The following is a 15,670-nucleotide window of genomic DNA, read 5'->3' as shown; positions in this document are numbered from 1 at the left end:
CATTGAGCAGGGGTTTGGCCCTGAGACCTTATAGGCCCCTTCCAATTCTACAATTTTATGATATTATGAATTGCCGTGTGGGAACCCCACATTGCATTTTGTCTTATTTACACTTCATGAAACTGAAACAAATGTTTTGTCTTACCTGCTAGACACTCAGTGTGGCCGAGTTTAGGAATCCTGAAATCAATTGGTCCTCCATAATTGTGATCAATTTCACTGTTTGTTTAAATCAACTTCCATATAGAACACTTGTCAGGAGTGTTTTGCAGACCTAACCAGCTTGACAGGAGTGCATGTGTGCTTTACATAAACTGTGGTGCACCTGTTGGACTTGTATGTGCAAGACCTGGCTTCAGATCCCCACCCAGTCATGAAGCTCACTGGGTGACCTTTGGCCAGTAACTCCACCTCAACCTAATCCACCTCATTGAGTTGTTACGAAGATAAAATGCAGAGTGGAGGGCCATATAGGCCATCTTAAGCTTCTGAAAGGAAAGGTGGGATATAAATGTAATAAATGAATAAAAGGGAACTGTGTGCAAAGCCCAAATCAAAAAGCTCAGTGTTGTCACAAAAAGCTCCCGAGTCACTAGCCTAGACATGGCAATGACTAGCCAAGCCCCTTGATCAGTCATCAGCTGGTGCACACAGCTACTTGCAGATTTACTTGGGTCAGAGCCATGTGCTTTCCAAATGTACTATGCTTTGGATCTGGGAAAAAAATCATTTTTCAATAACCACAGTCTTCAGTATTGTATTTCTCTGTGAACGTTTATTCTGAAAAATATGCTGGTTATTGCAAAGAAGAGCAACTGCACATGGCATCAAGGTATTGATTTCTGAGAGAGATGCACTTGGGTTGAAAATAAAAAAAGTATCAAATAAAGAACATGTCTTGGGTTACTGCAACTGCCAACCATTTTGTGAAACATCAAGAACCATGATATATTGATAGCTGTTTTTTAAAAGAAAAGAAAAGAAAAGGGTACTTATCACTTTATGTCTTGGAGAATGAAGATTACCCTTCACTCACACAGTGCCCTTCCAGAATATATATATTCTCTCTCTCTCTCTCTCTCTCTGTGTGTGTGTGTGTGTGTGTGTGTGTGTGGTGTGATGGTACTCATCTGTACAGAATACTGCCACCCACACAGCAGTTTTATCAAGGTATGAGTACCTACACCTCATTTTTTAACCAAAAAGGGCAATTATCTGTACTTGTGACAAGCTCCCTTGAAAACAAACTAGAAGTGTCACAAACTGGGACAGGAAAGCCTGGGTTTCTAGTCCAGGAGTGCCGCCAAATGAGCAAAAGCTTGTACCAAAGCAGCCAAAACCTTTTGTGAACAAACAGAGGTAAATTCAGCTTCCAGCAAAAATAGCTGCACTTGTATGTTGTGCGAGGCTTCAAGGGGTACACAGTCTGATCTACCCTATGTCATTATACAATAATAATTAACCTCCTGTGTTCTTCCACCTAATGTTACCCTCCCAAATTCTTGTTTACAAGGCATTCCTGGTTAGAATATATGTGTTTCACGACCTCACCGTTTGCTGTTCAGCAAAGATTTGACTACTGCAATGTGCTCTTTGTGGGACTGCCTTTAAAGACAGCTCGGAATCTTCAGATGCTCCAAAACGTGGCTGCCAGAGTCCTGATGGTTGGATCCTGGTTGGGCAGGGTAGTTGGATCATGTGACACCTTTATTATATCACCTGTGCTGGCTCTGGATGCAATTTCAAGTCAAATTTAAAGTGCTGGTTGTTAACCTTTAAAGTTTTAAATGGTCTGGACCCAAGTTATTTGCATGGCTGCTGACACCCATATTAACCTACCCACACACGAAGATCAACAACAGAGGAAACTGGCAGGCACAAGCCAGAGAAGCTAAGGAGGAAGTTGTAGCTGGCACATGCAGAACTAGCCCCAATGCAGTTTCGACACAAGCCTAGTGTTCCTAGCACAGCAGAGAACATCACTTTGTTTCTTCCAAGTGATTCCCAGGAAGCTTATCATATCCCTCTAAAAGCGCTAAAGCAGCAGCAATAAATGATCCAAGGTTGTAATAATGGCATGGTTGTGATGCTATCTATTTATATGGATCTTATTTATGTAAGTAGAGCTTGAGAGTGAACAAAAAGAGTGACAGGGAGCGAGTATTTGCATATGGATGGTGATTGGCTAAGAGAGTGGAGAGGAGGAGACATGTGATATGTTTAGGGGTAAGTGGTGTTTAAGGGTTGAGAAGAAACAGGGGTAGGAGCCAGGTTCAGTTAGATCTGAGGTGGTTGAAGAGTTAGATAAAAAGTCACAGGGTATAGGATTTGAATGGGGTCTAAGGAGAGACTGAGTATGAATGCAAGAGGGAATCACTAGTAGTTAATATAATTAGTAAAACCTAGGAACTTGAATATATGAGCTGGAGGAGGATAAAGTGGCTTCTTACTGTGTAATACCTTTCAAATGTGAAATGTTAAATACACTGTTGTCTTCATTATCTCACACCTATTGCTTGATTACTACTAAGAAGGAAAGTAACGTTGATGAAATAATAAGATTAATACACGTCCTCATATCATAAAGAGAACAAACACGACCTGGAGTAAAAGTCCTGGTGGCAGCTTTACTCAGTATGTGGTGGAAAGTGTTGCCTGCTGAGGTAAAGGGCTGGTAAAACACGGTGTTGTCATTAAAAGAAAAGAGCAGGGATGCCAGAGTAATGGGTTCATTTCTCCCAAGTGCATTAAAGTTCATTGGAAAAGGAGGCACTTCATCCTCATCTTCACAACTGCCAGCAGCTTCATCCTTCACTAACAGCTAAAGAACCTTACTTTAGACAGTGATGCCATAGCCTAATCACATCCATATCCCCTACTGATTGTTAGTACTATTAACAATGGACTATGACTAATCCTATCACTATTAGCAAACTCATTTTCAGTGTGTGAGTCATGATGTAGCCAAACTGGCACCACCCATGGACAAGAGGATGGACAGCAGGTTCTGGGGAACTCTAAGGTTTGTGAAAGTACAAAAATAAGTGGAAGGGGGGAACAAAAACCAGCTCAGTGATTATTGGAATGCTGGCTAACTGCTGAGGGGGGTAAAGAAACTAGGTGAGGGGAAATTCAATGGCATAAGTTCAAGAAGGGTTTGGCTGACATTCAGAATAGGACCACTCTGCACTGCAACATTTTATTGCAGATCCCACTTATCATGTCTGCATCATGTCATGTCCAAGCACAGCCTTAGAGGTGCCCTTGCTTGGTCTTTTCCTGTCCGGTGAGACACCTGTATATCAACTCTCTCTGAAGTATACCATGTCCATACGCAGACAGTGCACAGTTTAAGAGAGAAATGTACTGACAAATATAGGAGGGATATCCCATCTGGCTCTTTGTTTGGGCCAGGATAATATTTGGCTTCTTTCCATTAATGCAGATTCTTGCTTGCGATTCTATGCTGTAAGCCTAATTACTCTCAATTTATTTACTCAGCCCTGCATTTGCTGTCTGCTATTCCATAAATATGAAATTATCTAAATCCTTTTATATCTGGCTGCAATACCAAATTATTTCTCATTTGTTTTTATTCTCTCCCAATTTAGCATCCTCTGTAAAATTGGAAATCATATTTTCATATCATAATAAGAGCTCTGAGATGCTGAAGAAGAAGAAAAAAGTCCCTGTCTCCCCAACTTCTCTTAGAGAAAATGAGAGCTATGAAATGATAGGGGAAGACTGGGATATAGATCCACATAAATTCAGTAAAAGTAAAAGAACCAAATAACAAGAGAACCTGATGCTACTGTCACCAGCACCCATAGAAAGGCAGTGATGAAGTATGGCAAGGAAACACAGTATTTGGTGATCTGCAGGACCAGCTCCACTATTAGGCAGAGTAAGGCAGTTGCTTCAGGTGGCAGATGCTGGGGGGTGAAGGCTGGAGTCCCTCGCCAGGGCTGGATTATCCATTAGGTTTAATAGGCTGAAGCCTAGGGGCCCGGAGCTCTTGGGGGCCCATGAGGCACTGGCCTGAGGGCCCCTGGAGCTACAGGGGGCCCTCCACTCTCCTTCCGCGATCTGCGGCAGCATCCGCAGACCGCCATCCCCTTGCTATTCCCCCACTTTACCTACCTTTCCATTGTTTTTTGCAGCGCACTGATTTGCCATCAATAAAGATGGCAGCCAAGGTTTCCTTAAGGGGCTGAAGCCTCTGCCACCATCTTGGCTGATGGCACGCATGGATGCTACACATGCGTGTTGCTGCCATCAACAAAGATGGCGACAGAGGCTTCAGCTCCTTAGGGAAACCTCGGCCGCCATCTTGATTGATGGCAAACCTGCGTGCACTGCAAAAAACAATGGAAAGGTAGGTGAAGCGTGGGGATAGGGGCCCCCAAACACCAATCAGCCTAGGGACCCTCCTCAGCTTAATCCGACCCTGTCCCTCACCATTCCCACTTAGCAAGCACACCCTAAGCTAGCTGCTACTCCGGGTGCTGTGCAGGATGCTGTCCCGTCCTTAATGTTGAAGTATGATACAGCTGCCAATCCAGCTGGATTCTACATGTGGAATGGGAAGGCCCCATTTTGTCCTTTTGCCTCAGGCAGCAAAATGCCTTGGACTGGCCCTGGTGATTGGTCAAATCTCTCCATTCAAGATAAATGAGATTCATTTGCTCTGTAGAGATTGGTTGTGATTTTAATCTGTTAATGTTTTTATGTTACTGTTTAACGTAATTGTATATCCTTAGCTGTACGTCGCCCAGAGTGGTTGGACAACCTCCCAGATGGGTGACTAATAAATTCAATAAATAAATAAATAAATAAATAAATCATGCATTCTCCTTTTAGTCATAAAATAAAAAACCTTCCATGTGCAACTGGATGCAGGCAAGCTCTGCATACAGGACAGAATCCAAAAGAGTGAGGCTGGCAGACTAGGAACCTGAAATAAAATAATAATAAATCCCCAAGTGGTTCACACTCACACTTGTTGCTACCTTTAACGTGAAAGCTAACAATTAAGCAATATTTCATTCATTGCTTCCTCTGTTTGGCTAATGCTATGTTTAAAAATATTGTAAAACACAAATGTCACAAAGGGTTATCTGGCCTATAGCAAGATGATCTCTCTAGCAGAATGCAAAGTTCTTCCAAGGAATGTTCCAGTTTAGTCTGTGCAGCCGCCACATCCCGGTGCAGGTGTGACAAATTTCTGCCAAGAGGCTTATTACTATCATCATTCTTAAGAATATCCTCTCCTCTCTCTCAGGTGCAGAACACGGCACCTGTGTTAAATTGCCATCTCACACTGGTCTAATAGCTCTGGCTTCAATCTCTGCGAACATAAACCTCGAGAGGAGTCCATGGGGAAGCTGGCTGTGTTCAGATGATGGCTGCTGCTTTGTTTTCTTTGTGAATCAAAACGTTAACATGAGTGCCTGAGGACTGAGACGAAAGTCTGTATTTATTTTATCTTTTCTTGTCAATACTGCCTACTTCATAATATGAAATGTTTACTTGACAATCAACTGATACACGGATGATCCTTGCGCTGATTTCAGCAATCTTGCTATATCTTGCTTTGTTACAAAAAATAAAATAAAATTGGACATAAAAACCAATCTATAATAATTATTGTGCTAGTTATCTTGTTAGTTTCATAGCTTATGTCCAAGACAACATGGAAGCTGCTCAAGCAATACGGTGGAAAGGCAAAGACCCCCAGGTTTCCTTATGAGAAACAAGTCTTCTTTTCTGGCCTGTTTATTTATTGTCCCCTGTAGTATTTTCTGAAAGCACTATTGCAGCAGCCCTGTAGCTAGCCTTCCTTGTCAGATGGAGCAGCCACAATTCTAGGTGGGGCATAAGGATGCAGTGAACAAGGGGATACCAAAAGGTATAAAACAAACCAAATAGTTTATACTGTAACTAAGAAATTTAAAACAAGAGTGGTGTTTGTTTTCTCAAAAATTCAATTTTAATTTTGTATCATGGCAACATGATACAAAAAAAGCAGGTTTAGAAACAGAGTAAGAGTGTATTACAATGCAACCATACTCAAGCATTTAGGGAGAGAATGATGGTGAGAACAATATGTGTAACTTTCTTGTTGAAGTCAATGAGGTTGAAACCTTAACTTTGTAAAATACTGACCTTTAAAGTTATAAAAATGCTTGATAAACATGCAGGAAAGCTTTCTGAATATCAGGTTCACAATACACCTTTTCCAAGGGAGAGAAAAATGACCTTCAGATTTTTCTTCCTATTGGATAATGAAGGAAAAACTTTTTAACTATTTGTAATATAAAGGGCTAACTAAGCAATTGGAAACTAATTGTGGAAAGTAATTAGAATTTCTTTTACTGGTTGCTGCATTGATTTTTATGCCCAGAAACCCTGAAAAGGCTTCATGCGGAGCTGCACACATTGAGAAAATAAGAAATTAGTCCTGAATAAGACCCAGGTGACCAGCCAGCCAGCTAACTGTAGTGCACACAGCAGTGTTTCTGTTCTTCTAGGCCTGTTTTCATTATTTCCAATCAAGTATTCAAGAAAAGGAAGACAAAATAGCCACTATGATTGAGCGTATAGTGAATGCTTTGAAAGAGTAAAGGGTAACTTGGCGTAGATATTTTTTTCAGAACACTTTAAGTTATCTCTTTATTTCACCCTTTAGCAATAAGCACTCAATCCTGCTTTCGTCATTATAATAACTGCAGAATAAAAGATCTCTTACTTCTTGCTTAAGGCAAATATGCTTCTTTATTGTTGGCTGGGTAGAAAACACAACAAAAACTGAACAGCAGAGCAAAGGGAAGTCCAGGGCGAAGTCTATCTCTAGCCCATAATGTAAAGTTCTAATATTTAACTCTTTAAGGTTCACGTTATTATTTAGGCTATTTTTTCCAGGATCACTTAAATAATTATAGGATGATTGTGATCATGAAAAGCCCACCCTCTGCTTCTGTTGTTAAAACAATCTGTAATTCTTTAAATGTCATTGTCTGTCATGTCACAGAAAAAACCATAGGAGGGTGAAGCACAGTTGGGGGGCAGTGCACCCATTTGCCCCACTCTGGCTACTAGGGCTGTATTTCAAGGGTAGCCAACCTGGTATCCTCTAGATGTTGTGGCCTCCAATTCAAATCAGACTCAGCCAGCATGGCCAATGCTTACATGCCTGTCACTTTTCCTATCTTTGCATAAAGTCAAAATGGTGGGTGGTGGGAAATGCAAACCAACAACATCTGTAGGGCAAGTTGGCTTCCCCTGATCTATTGTTTTGTTCATCCAACAAGCTGTAGAGAGGTTTGAAAATGTTCACTGGTGATTACTAAAAACTGCATTTTCATTTTTCGCATATTATACTAGTTGCTGTTGGAAAAGATGTTCACATTTTCAAAACAGAAAATAAAAGGATTGGCTGAAGAGCAACGGGGATCAAGTGCAAAACTGCATGTTTCTTTCATTTCAGTGGTGCTAGTGGGGTCTTGCATATAGCTGCATACAAAGACTGTATTTGCAGAGCCCAACCCAGTGGCCATGCTGGCTGGGGCTGATGGGAGTTGTAGTTCAAAAAAGTAACTTTTCCAAGCTCTGTTTTTGTACTGTATGTAAAAGACTGCATATCAAGACAAAATTATTGGAATTTGAAAGGTTGCCCAATCCAGTCCCCTCCCTCCAGTTATGAGTACGTGTATAAAACTATAAAGAACTGTTAATCTGCAGACAAAAAAAGTAAAGTGAAGGACCAGCAGTGTCCAGTAGTTGACAGTTAACACACTAAAGGCCAAACTACATGTCATGTGAATCATGTGAATCCTCCTCATCATCACAGCTTAGATTTGTGGTCCAGCTATAACTCTATCTGGACAGGAATAACTTGGCTGCAATAATTTATGTTCTGGTAATCTCACGGTTAAACTATTGTAATGCACTGAATGTGGGACAGTCTTGGAAATGGTTTGGAAGAGTGAGTTAGTGCATTATGTGGCTGCCTGACTGTTGACAGATTCAAGGCAAACAGATCATATAGCCCCAATTCTGTTACAGGTACACTGGCTGCCTATATGCTTCCAAGCCCAATTCATAAAAACATAAGAACATAAGAAGAGCCTGCTGGATCAGGCCAGTGGCCCATCTAGTCCAGCATCCTGTTCTCACAGTGGCCAACCAGGTGCCTGGGGGAAGCCCGCAAGCAGGACCCGAGTGCAAGAACACTCTCCCCTCCTGAGGCTTCCGGCAACTGGTTTTCAGAAGCATGCTGCCTCTGACTAGGGTGGCACAGCACAGCCATCATGGCTAGTAGCCATTGATAGCCCTATCCTCCATGAATTTGTCTAATCTTCTTTTAAAGCCGTCCAAGCTGGTGGCCATTACTGCATCTTGTGGGAGCAAATTCCATAGTTTAACTATGCGCTGAGTAAAGAAGTACTTCCTTTTGTCTGTCCTGAATCTTCCAACATTCAGCTTCTTTGAATGTCCACGAGTTCTAGTATTATGAGAGAGGGAGAAGAACTTTTCTCTATCCACTTTCTCAATGCCATGCATAATTTTATACACTTCTATCATGTCTCCTCTGACCCGCCTTTTCTCTAAACTAAAAAGCCCCAAATGCTGCAACCTTTCCTCGTAAGGGAGTCGCTCCATCCCCTTGATCATTCTGGTTGCCCTCTTCTGAACCTTTTCCAACTCTAGAATATCCTTTTTGAGATGAGGCGACCAGAACTGTACACAGTATTCCAAATGCGGCCGCACCATAGATTTATACAACGGCATTATGATATCGGCTGTTTTATTTTCAATACCTTTCCTAATTATCACTAGCATGGAATTTGCCTTTTTCACAGCTGCCGCACACTGGGTCGACATTTTCATCGTGCTGTCCACTACAACCCCGAGGTCTCTTTCCTGGTCGGTCACCGCCAGTTCAGACCCCATGAGCGTATATGTGAAATTAAGATTTTTTGCTCCAATATGCATAATTTTACACTTGTTTATATTGAATTGCATTTGCCATTTTTCTGCCCATTCACTCAGTTTGGAGAGGTCTTTTTGGAGCTCTTCGCAATCCCTTTTTGTTTTAACAATCCTGTACAATTTAGTGTCATCAGCAAACTTGGCCACTTCACTGCTCACTCCTAATTCTAGGTCATTAATGAACAAATTGAAAAGTACAGGTCCCAATACCGATCCTTGAGGGACTCCACTTTCTACAGCCCTCCATTGGGAGAACTGTCCGTTTATTCCTACTCTCTGCTTTCTGCTTCTTAACCAATTTCTTATCCACAAGAGGACCTCTCTTCTTATTCCATGACTGCTAAGCTTCCTCAGAAGCCTTTGGTGAGGTACCTTGTCAAACACTTTTTGAAAGTCTAAGTACACTATGTCCACTGGATCACCTCTATCTATATGCTTGTTGACACTCTCAAAGAATTCTAATAGGTTACTGAGAAAGGACTTTCCCTTGCAGAAGCCATGCATTCAAAATGCTGCGTGTGACCTAAAAAGTCCTTTACAGCTCAAGACCCCAATGCCTTCTGGAATGACTCTCCTAATATGAACCTACATGAGGCCAGGTCCCCTTTCTAAGGGAGCCTTGGAGGGTGGTAACAAGTGAGAGAGCCTTTTCAGTTGTGGCTTCCTGTATGTAGAATGCTTTCCCCAGTGACATCTTTTCAGTACTTGATAAAGATTTATGTTTCCCCCAGGCATTTGAGCAACAATATTATTTTGTTATTAGTGTGTTGCAAAGCCTCCTATGGCTTTTATGCTGGGTTGTTCTGTTTTTATGGTATTAATGCTTTGATTTGGATTCCTGCATTGAGCAGTGGGTTGGACTCGATGGCCTTGTAGGCCTCTTCCAACTCTACTATTCTATGTTTTTTTATTTATGTTTTTAATGTGTTATAAGTTGCTTGGAGAACTTTGGGTAACAGAAGATTAACAAGTCTAATAAATATCAATAATCATGTGGTTTGCCCTTAAGTGAAGGATTTATTTTACATAAATATCCAACATGGAAAGTGAAATCTGAATCAAAAACTTTGTTTGGATTTCAGGATTTTTTAACACACACTCCTTATATACATACGCTACAGTCATAATTGGGATTGATTCTCCTGATCTTATTTTTTGAATGGGAAAAACATCCCATTGAAACTAATAGGAGCTTTTCCTCCAGGCAAATAGCGTGGATTGCACTACAACAGAAGATCACAGCAGGATCTTGGTAGGCATACACAGTAAACAATTTTTATAATTATAATAAAAGTGTACATGTAAGGTTTTTTTAATTACTTGCAAAAATGGCATATTATACATTTCATCTTTCAAATAATTTTTTAACAGAAATTTTAAAAAGTGTACATGCTGCAGTGTTATACTTTTCTAATTAAGGAGTTTTACTGGACTGTTGAAGAGGGCAGTTTATTTGTCGTATTCATAACCTGTTTTGAAAACCTTCTCAATATGAAGCTTTTCTGGGAGTAAAGCTGCAGTGCTAATTCCACATATCTGGGAGTTAACCCCATTGAATTCAGTAGGACTTACTTTTGGGTAGACAAGGTTAGGATTGTGCTGCAAATCAATGGGACTTTTGAATGAACATAGGAAAGGATTGTGTTGTAAATCTTTCTCTCCCGCTCGGATCCTTAAAAAAAAACAGTTAGGCAGGGCTTACTTAGGTGTCACTGGTTTTATTTGGCAGGAAACTAATACTTTAAAAAAAATGTTCTGCAGTAGCCAAATGTTCTGCAATAGCCAATGGTATTAACAATAAACTATTATATGGGGTATATGTATTTTACATCTCCAGTGTGTGTATATGGAATATTTCCAATAACCCTGTGAGGTAGGGTTGGAAGCCAAGGCAGCTCACAAGAAATAAAGCCATTTAAAAACCAATAACCATAAAACAAGTATAAAACAGTTGCAAAACAGCTTAAAGTGGCATTATTCTGAATTTTGGATTGGGTGAGCGAAGTTCCTTATCACTGAATTGCAGTCCTGTGCATGCTTCCCTGTCTGAGTAAGCCCCATTGAATACATTGGGAATTGCTTCTGAGTAAACATGCATAAGATTGCACTATAAATATCTTTACAGGTTGTGGAAATAATAAACATATTTGACATTTATGCTTATATAAATATTTCTTCATACTGTGTCTTGGTATGTATCTGATTTCACATTATGGTTGTAAATTATTATTTCCTCTACATTTTAAGTGTGCCATTCTTCGTTGGGTGGTGATGGTTCCCCTCTGTTGTTTTCACCCTGATTATAGTTCCCACTACCCTTAACAAACTACAGTCACCATGATTCTGTGGTGGGATTCATGAGCTTCAAATGTGTGTTTAATGTGCTTTAAATGCATGGTGTGGATCTGCCCTAGTATGCTGTACATTCATTAGTGAATTGAAAAGAACAATTTGAAAAGATACTTTTTTAAACAGCGGAAGGGCTGTAGCTCAGTGGTAGGGCAGATGCTTTGCAGGCAAAGGTCCAAAATTCATTCTCTAGAAGAGATGATTGCTTGGAATCCTGGAGAGCCAACACTAGTCCATGTCATCAGTACTGAGACAGATGGTACCAAATGCCCTGACTTGTTAAAAAAAGAGCCAAGAGACTCAAGGGCTACAGTGACACTGAAATTTATTTATGTATGTTATTTTCAACATTTATGTACTGCTTCATGGTAAAAACCCTCAAAATGGTTTATAGAAGGAATTAAAACAATAAAATTACTGGAAAAAACAGTTAAAACAGGTATTTAAAAACATTCAAAATAATAAAATCAACAATGATTTAAAAACAAATGAAAACCATAACAGCTTCTATATGCCTGGGAAGGCTTGCCTAAACAAAAATGTTTTTAGCAGGTGCCAAAATGAGTACAATGAAGGTGCCTAATGTAAATAGGCAGGGAGTTCCAAAGTATAGGTGCTGCCACACTAAAGGACTGATTTCTTACAAGAGCAGAACAAATACTATATGACACCCATAGCATGGAAAGCACACCTTGAACTTGGTCTGGTAGCAAATCAATGACCAGTGCAGATTTCAGAGTAGAGGTATTATGTGCTGATAGGGGCTTACTCATGTCAGCAATCATGCCATAGCATTCTGCACTAAGTGCAGCCCCCAGGTCAGGTTGTGCTGCATGGGGATTTCTGTGACCTTGGCTGACTGGATGCCAGGATTTTTTAAATTTTAGTTAGGAATGCTGACTGGTTGTGGGATGCTGAATTCTCTGTCTTACTCATAGGAATCTTGTTGTGGTTGGTATGGTATTGCATTTAGGAAATCATTACTATCTTTTGTTTTAGTTTTCTATTTGCATTTCATTTACCTCTAAGCTTACTCTCTTACATCCATAGAAGCAACAACAGTTCTTTGGGCAGTTCTTTCTTGCCCAATAGTGGTAAAAGAGAATTCATATACTGGGAAGTGTGGCTTCAATTGCTGTTGTTCCCAAGCTACTGCCCGTGAAAGTAGACCAAACCATGTGTGTTTTCTCTCTGTCAATTATTACTCACTGGAATTGGGTTGGCTGTCAAAGTGAGTTTATAGCAGCCCACAGAGTAGGCAAGAAAGAGCAGAGAATCTTCTTAACTCTTACTCATTTCTCAAACCTCTCTCTGGAGTGAAGGGTGAAGTCTGTAAAGAAGTTTGGAGGAGCAACATTAAAAGGCAGGCAGGGCATCCCAGGCAGGGGGTTGCCAACCCTACTTTGATATGGATATCTTTGCAGATTGTCTTTCCCTAGTTAAGCCTTACCAACAGCACAATCCTAACAATATCTACTCAGAAGTAAGTCCTGTTGAGTTCTATGGGGCTTCATCCCTTAGTAAGTGTGTTTAGAATTGCAGCCTTCAGGGGCATTCATCCTGAGTGCTCCCATCTAACATCTCCACAACACTAGGCTTTCTTCCTACAATGGCCTTCTGGTGACTGGGATGGCCTGAGGGCACTTAAACCCTTCTTGCCAGAAGCAAGTAGGCTAGATTAAATGTTCCTTATCCAGGCTGTCTAAGCAGGTGAGAAGGAATGATCCCATCACTTCAGCTGGATCTGGGAACACCCTCATTTAGCTAAGATTTCTACCTCAATTTCCAATCAGATTTTTTTTGGAGTGGTATGCTCCAAGCAACTGTGGTTGCTGCTTAATGTATCATGCTTAATGACATCATGAGGGCCCACCTCCATGACATCACTAGGTGGGCGTCCCTGAAATCTCAGGATTTGGAATGCTTCTGACCTGGCATTCCTAGTCCATTCATAAGAAGAGCCCGGCTGGATCAGACCAAAGGCCCTTCTAGTCAGGAATCCTGTTCTCACAGTGGGCAACCAGAGGCCTATAGGAAGCCATTAAGCAGGGCAACAGCACTTCTCCTGCTTGTTTCCCAACAACTGGTATTCAGGAGTAATGTATTATCATGATAGAGGTTTTAGGTAAGTAACAATAACGTGGTTGCTATATAGTCAACATTATATATCTATTAATAACATTATACCAACTAATATACTGTTGCACTGCAAGCGCAAGGGGAGTTAGATCAGGGAGAGGATGAGGAGGAGGTCCCTGGGGACGTTGTAGAAGAGAGGCTCTGTCAACCCACAGACTTCCTTGTCCATCCCTCCTGTCAAGGTAGATCCCGCCCCGTCTGCAAGTTTCCCATCTGAGCCATTGGGAAGCGACCCTTCGTGCGCGCCAACCCTGCCTGCTCCAGAATCCCCGCCTGGCACTTCAAATGCTTCCCCGCCAACCAGCTTCCCGCTCCCTGAAGTTGCACCATCACCTAGCAAACCCCCACTGTCGCATGGGGCATCGGAGGATCGCCCCCCTTCACCCCGTGTGAGAAGGCACAAGAAGCTGGACTCTCAGAGGTGAAACTGCGGAGGAGCTGTTGGTTACGGGCGAAGAGCTTCCCTACTTAAGCAGGTGCCCACCCAGACTCTAGTGCTGAGTCAACTCTCCCCACACGCTGCAGAGACTGCTTAGATAGAATAGTTAGAGCAAGTAGTGAGTCAGAATATACAGGTGTATGAAGCGCACTGCTTTGGATGTAACCATCACACTAATAAAACAAGAATTAAACCAAGCCTCGCCTCCATCTCGGGCTCTGGGCAGGACATATACAGCATTACCATGTAACATCCTTGATCATGGCAAAATAATATTTAACTTTTTCTTGTATGCTTTTGTAAATAGTGCAACATATGCATTGTGTCTTTTGTTACAGAAATATTTTTAGAATTAAGCTTTGCAATACATTATTTTGACTCTGTCATAGGTAAAATATGCTAAAAATCTACTTGCATTTTAAAAAAGATTAAATTTGGTCCAAATTAGCAAATAAAACAAAAAATAAAAATAGATTTTCAAACGAAAAAATGGTAAGCATATATGTATGGTTTATTGCATCAAAAAGTAAAGTAATACTCATTTTTATGGAGCAATTTGGGAATTCTATGAAGTCAACCTTGGATCCTGCAAGGCAGACCTAATTTCCATGTACATAATTTAGATTCTATTGAGTTAAGAATGATATAATAAAATGCTGAAATACAAAAGATGGAGAGATAAGATTGATTCATTTATGCTTAGTCTACATAATTTAGAATAAATCTACAGAAGTAAATTAGGAATTTTTCAATAAGCTAGAAAACATCATCAAAAGCAGGTCCAACAAACACATGGCAAAATTCAGTGCTGTGGTATTAGCATTCATGCTGCAAATTCTTATCTTGCTTTTTTGTTGTTACTAATGTGGCATTTTCGTTTCAGTGAAAGATATTTTAGGTGCCATTTCAGTGTTAGTTTCTTCACTGAAGTTACAATTCAGTCTGGGTAAGTGAGATAAATTTTGCTGGTCATCTGTGCAGAATTAATTTCTCCACTGGCTGTTGGCCATATAAGTAACATCCCCCATCGCACCCCAGCAAGTATATTTTCTAGTTCTGACACTCTCTTGTTAGATTTAGGATGGTATATTTCTTTTTTATTCTTTAAACTCATTCATATTTCTAATGGTGCTTTATACAAGAATAATCACAAGGCTAACAGTGAAATAAGTCTGCTTGAAGTTTCTGGGTCACTCCTTTTTTGAATTTCATTCATTGCAATAGCAAAACCCAAACAAATGTAGGAAACTAACTTTATTGTCATGACTTGAGAATGACACCAGCTAGGAATAACTATTTGTGTTACAAAGCAGTAAATACACCTAAATATAATAACAACAGAGCCTATAGTCTCTGATGTGACCTATTGTTATACAGACACAGCTTGCTAGATGGGGCAGAGCTGTTGTGATAGTTTCCCAGCACTCTTGCTTCCTGGGAGGGAGACAGCTGAGGTGGCCAGGAGGTCAGCCCGTGCCAGTGCATTTGCCCCACACCGACCTCTCCAATACTTCACCCCTTTGGGTAAGTAACAGCAACCAACCTGCCAGGAAGCTAGTGTAGTGATTCTTCCTTACTTCTGTTTTTATGTGACTGCATTCAGGCATAGGGTTTATTGCATTCGTTTTACTGATTAGAATGGTAGCACTTCTTTCCCCAACTTTCATCCCTATACTCATGCAATTCTATGGGTTAATGGGGTTGTCAACAGATTTTTTTCTAAAAGCAATTGACACTCTCCTTTCAGCCAAA

The 15,670-nt window shown here is 40.7% G+C and overlaps 1 long non-coding RNA gene across 1 annotated transcript in view; it reads left to right on the top strand.

Annotated features, from left to right (window-relative positions):
• LOC133385853 (uncharacterized) overlaps nucleotides 1–5,614 on the top strand; it is a 131,481-nt gene extending 125,867 nt beyond the window's left edge. Inside the window, exon 3 of the long non-coding RNA XR_009762977.1 lies at nucleotides 5,282–5,614. This is a non-coding gene — a long non-coding RNA (uncharacterized LOC133385853). The remainder of the gene's footprint in view (nucleotides 1–5,281) is intronic.
• Nucleotides 5,615–15,670: the final 10,056 nt, after the last annotated feature.

This window comes from Rhineura floridana, chromosome 5 (assembly GCF_030035675.1).
Source record: "Rhineura floridana isolate rRhiFlo1 chromosome 5, rRhiFlo1.hap2, whole genome shotgun sequence".
In the NCBI taxonomy this organism is placed as follows: Eukaryota; Metazoa; Chordata; class Lepidosauria; order Squamata; family Rhineuridae; genus Rhineura; species Rhineura floridana.
Note: the sequence above shows the minus strand (reverse complement) of the source record. Positions and strands in the feature narration are given on the sequence as shown.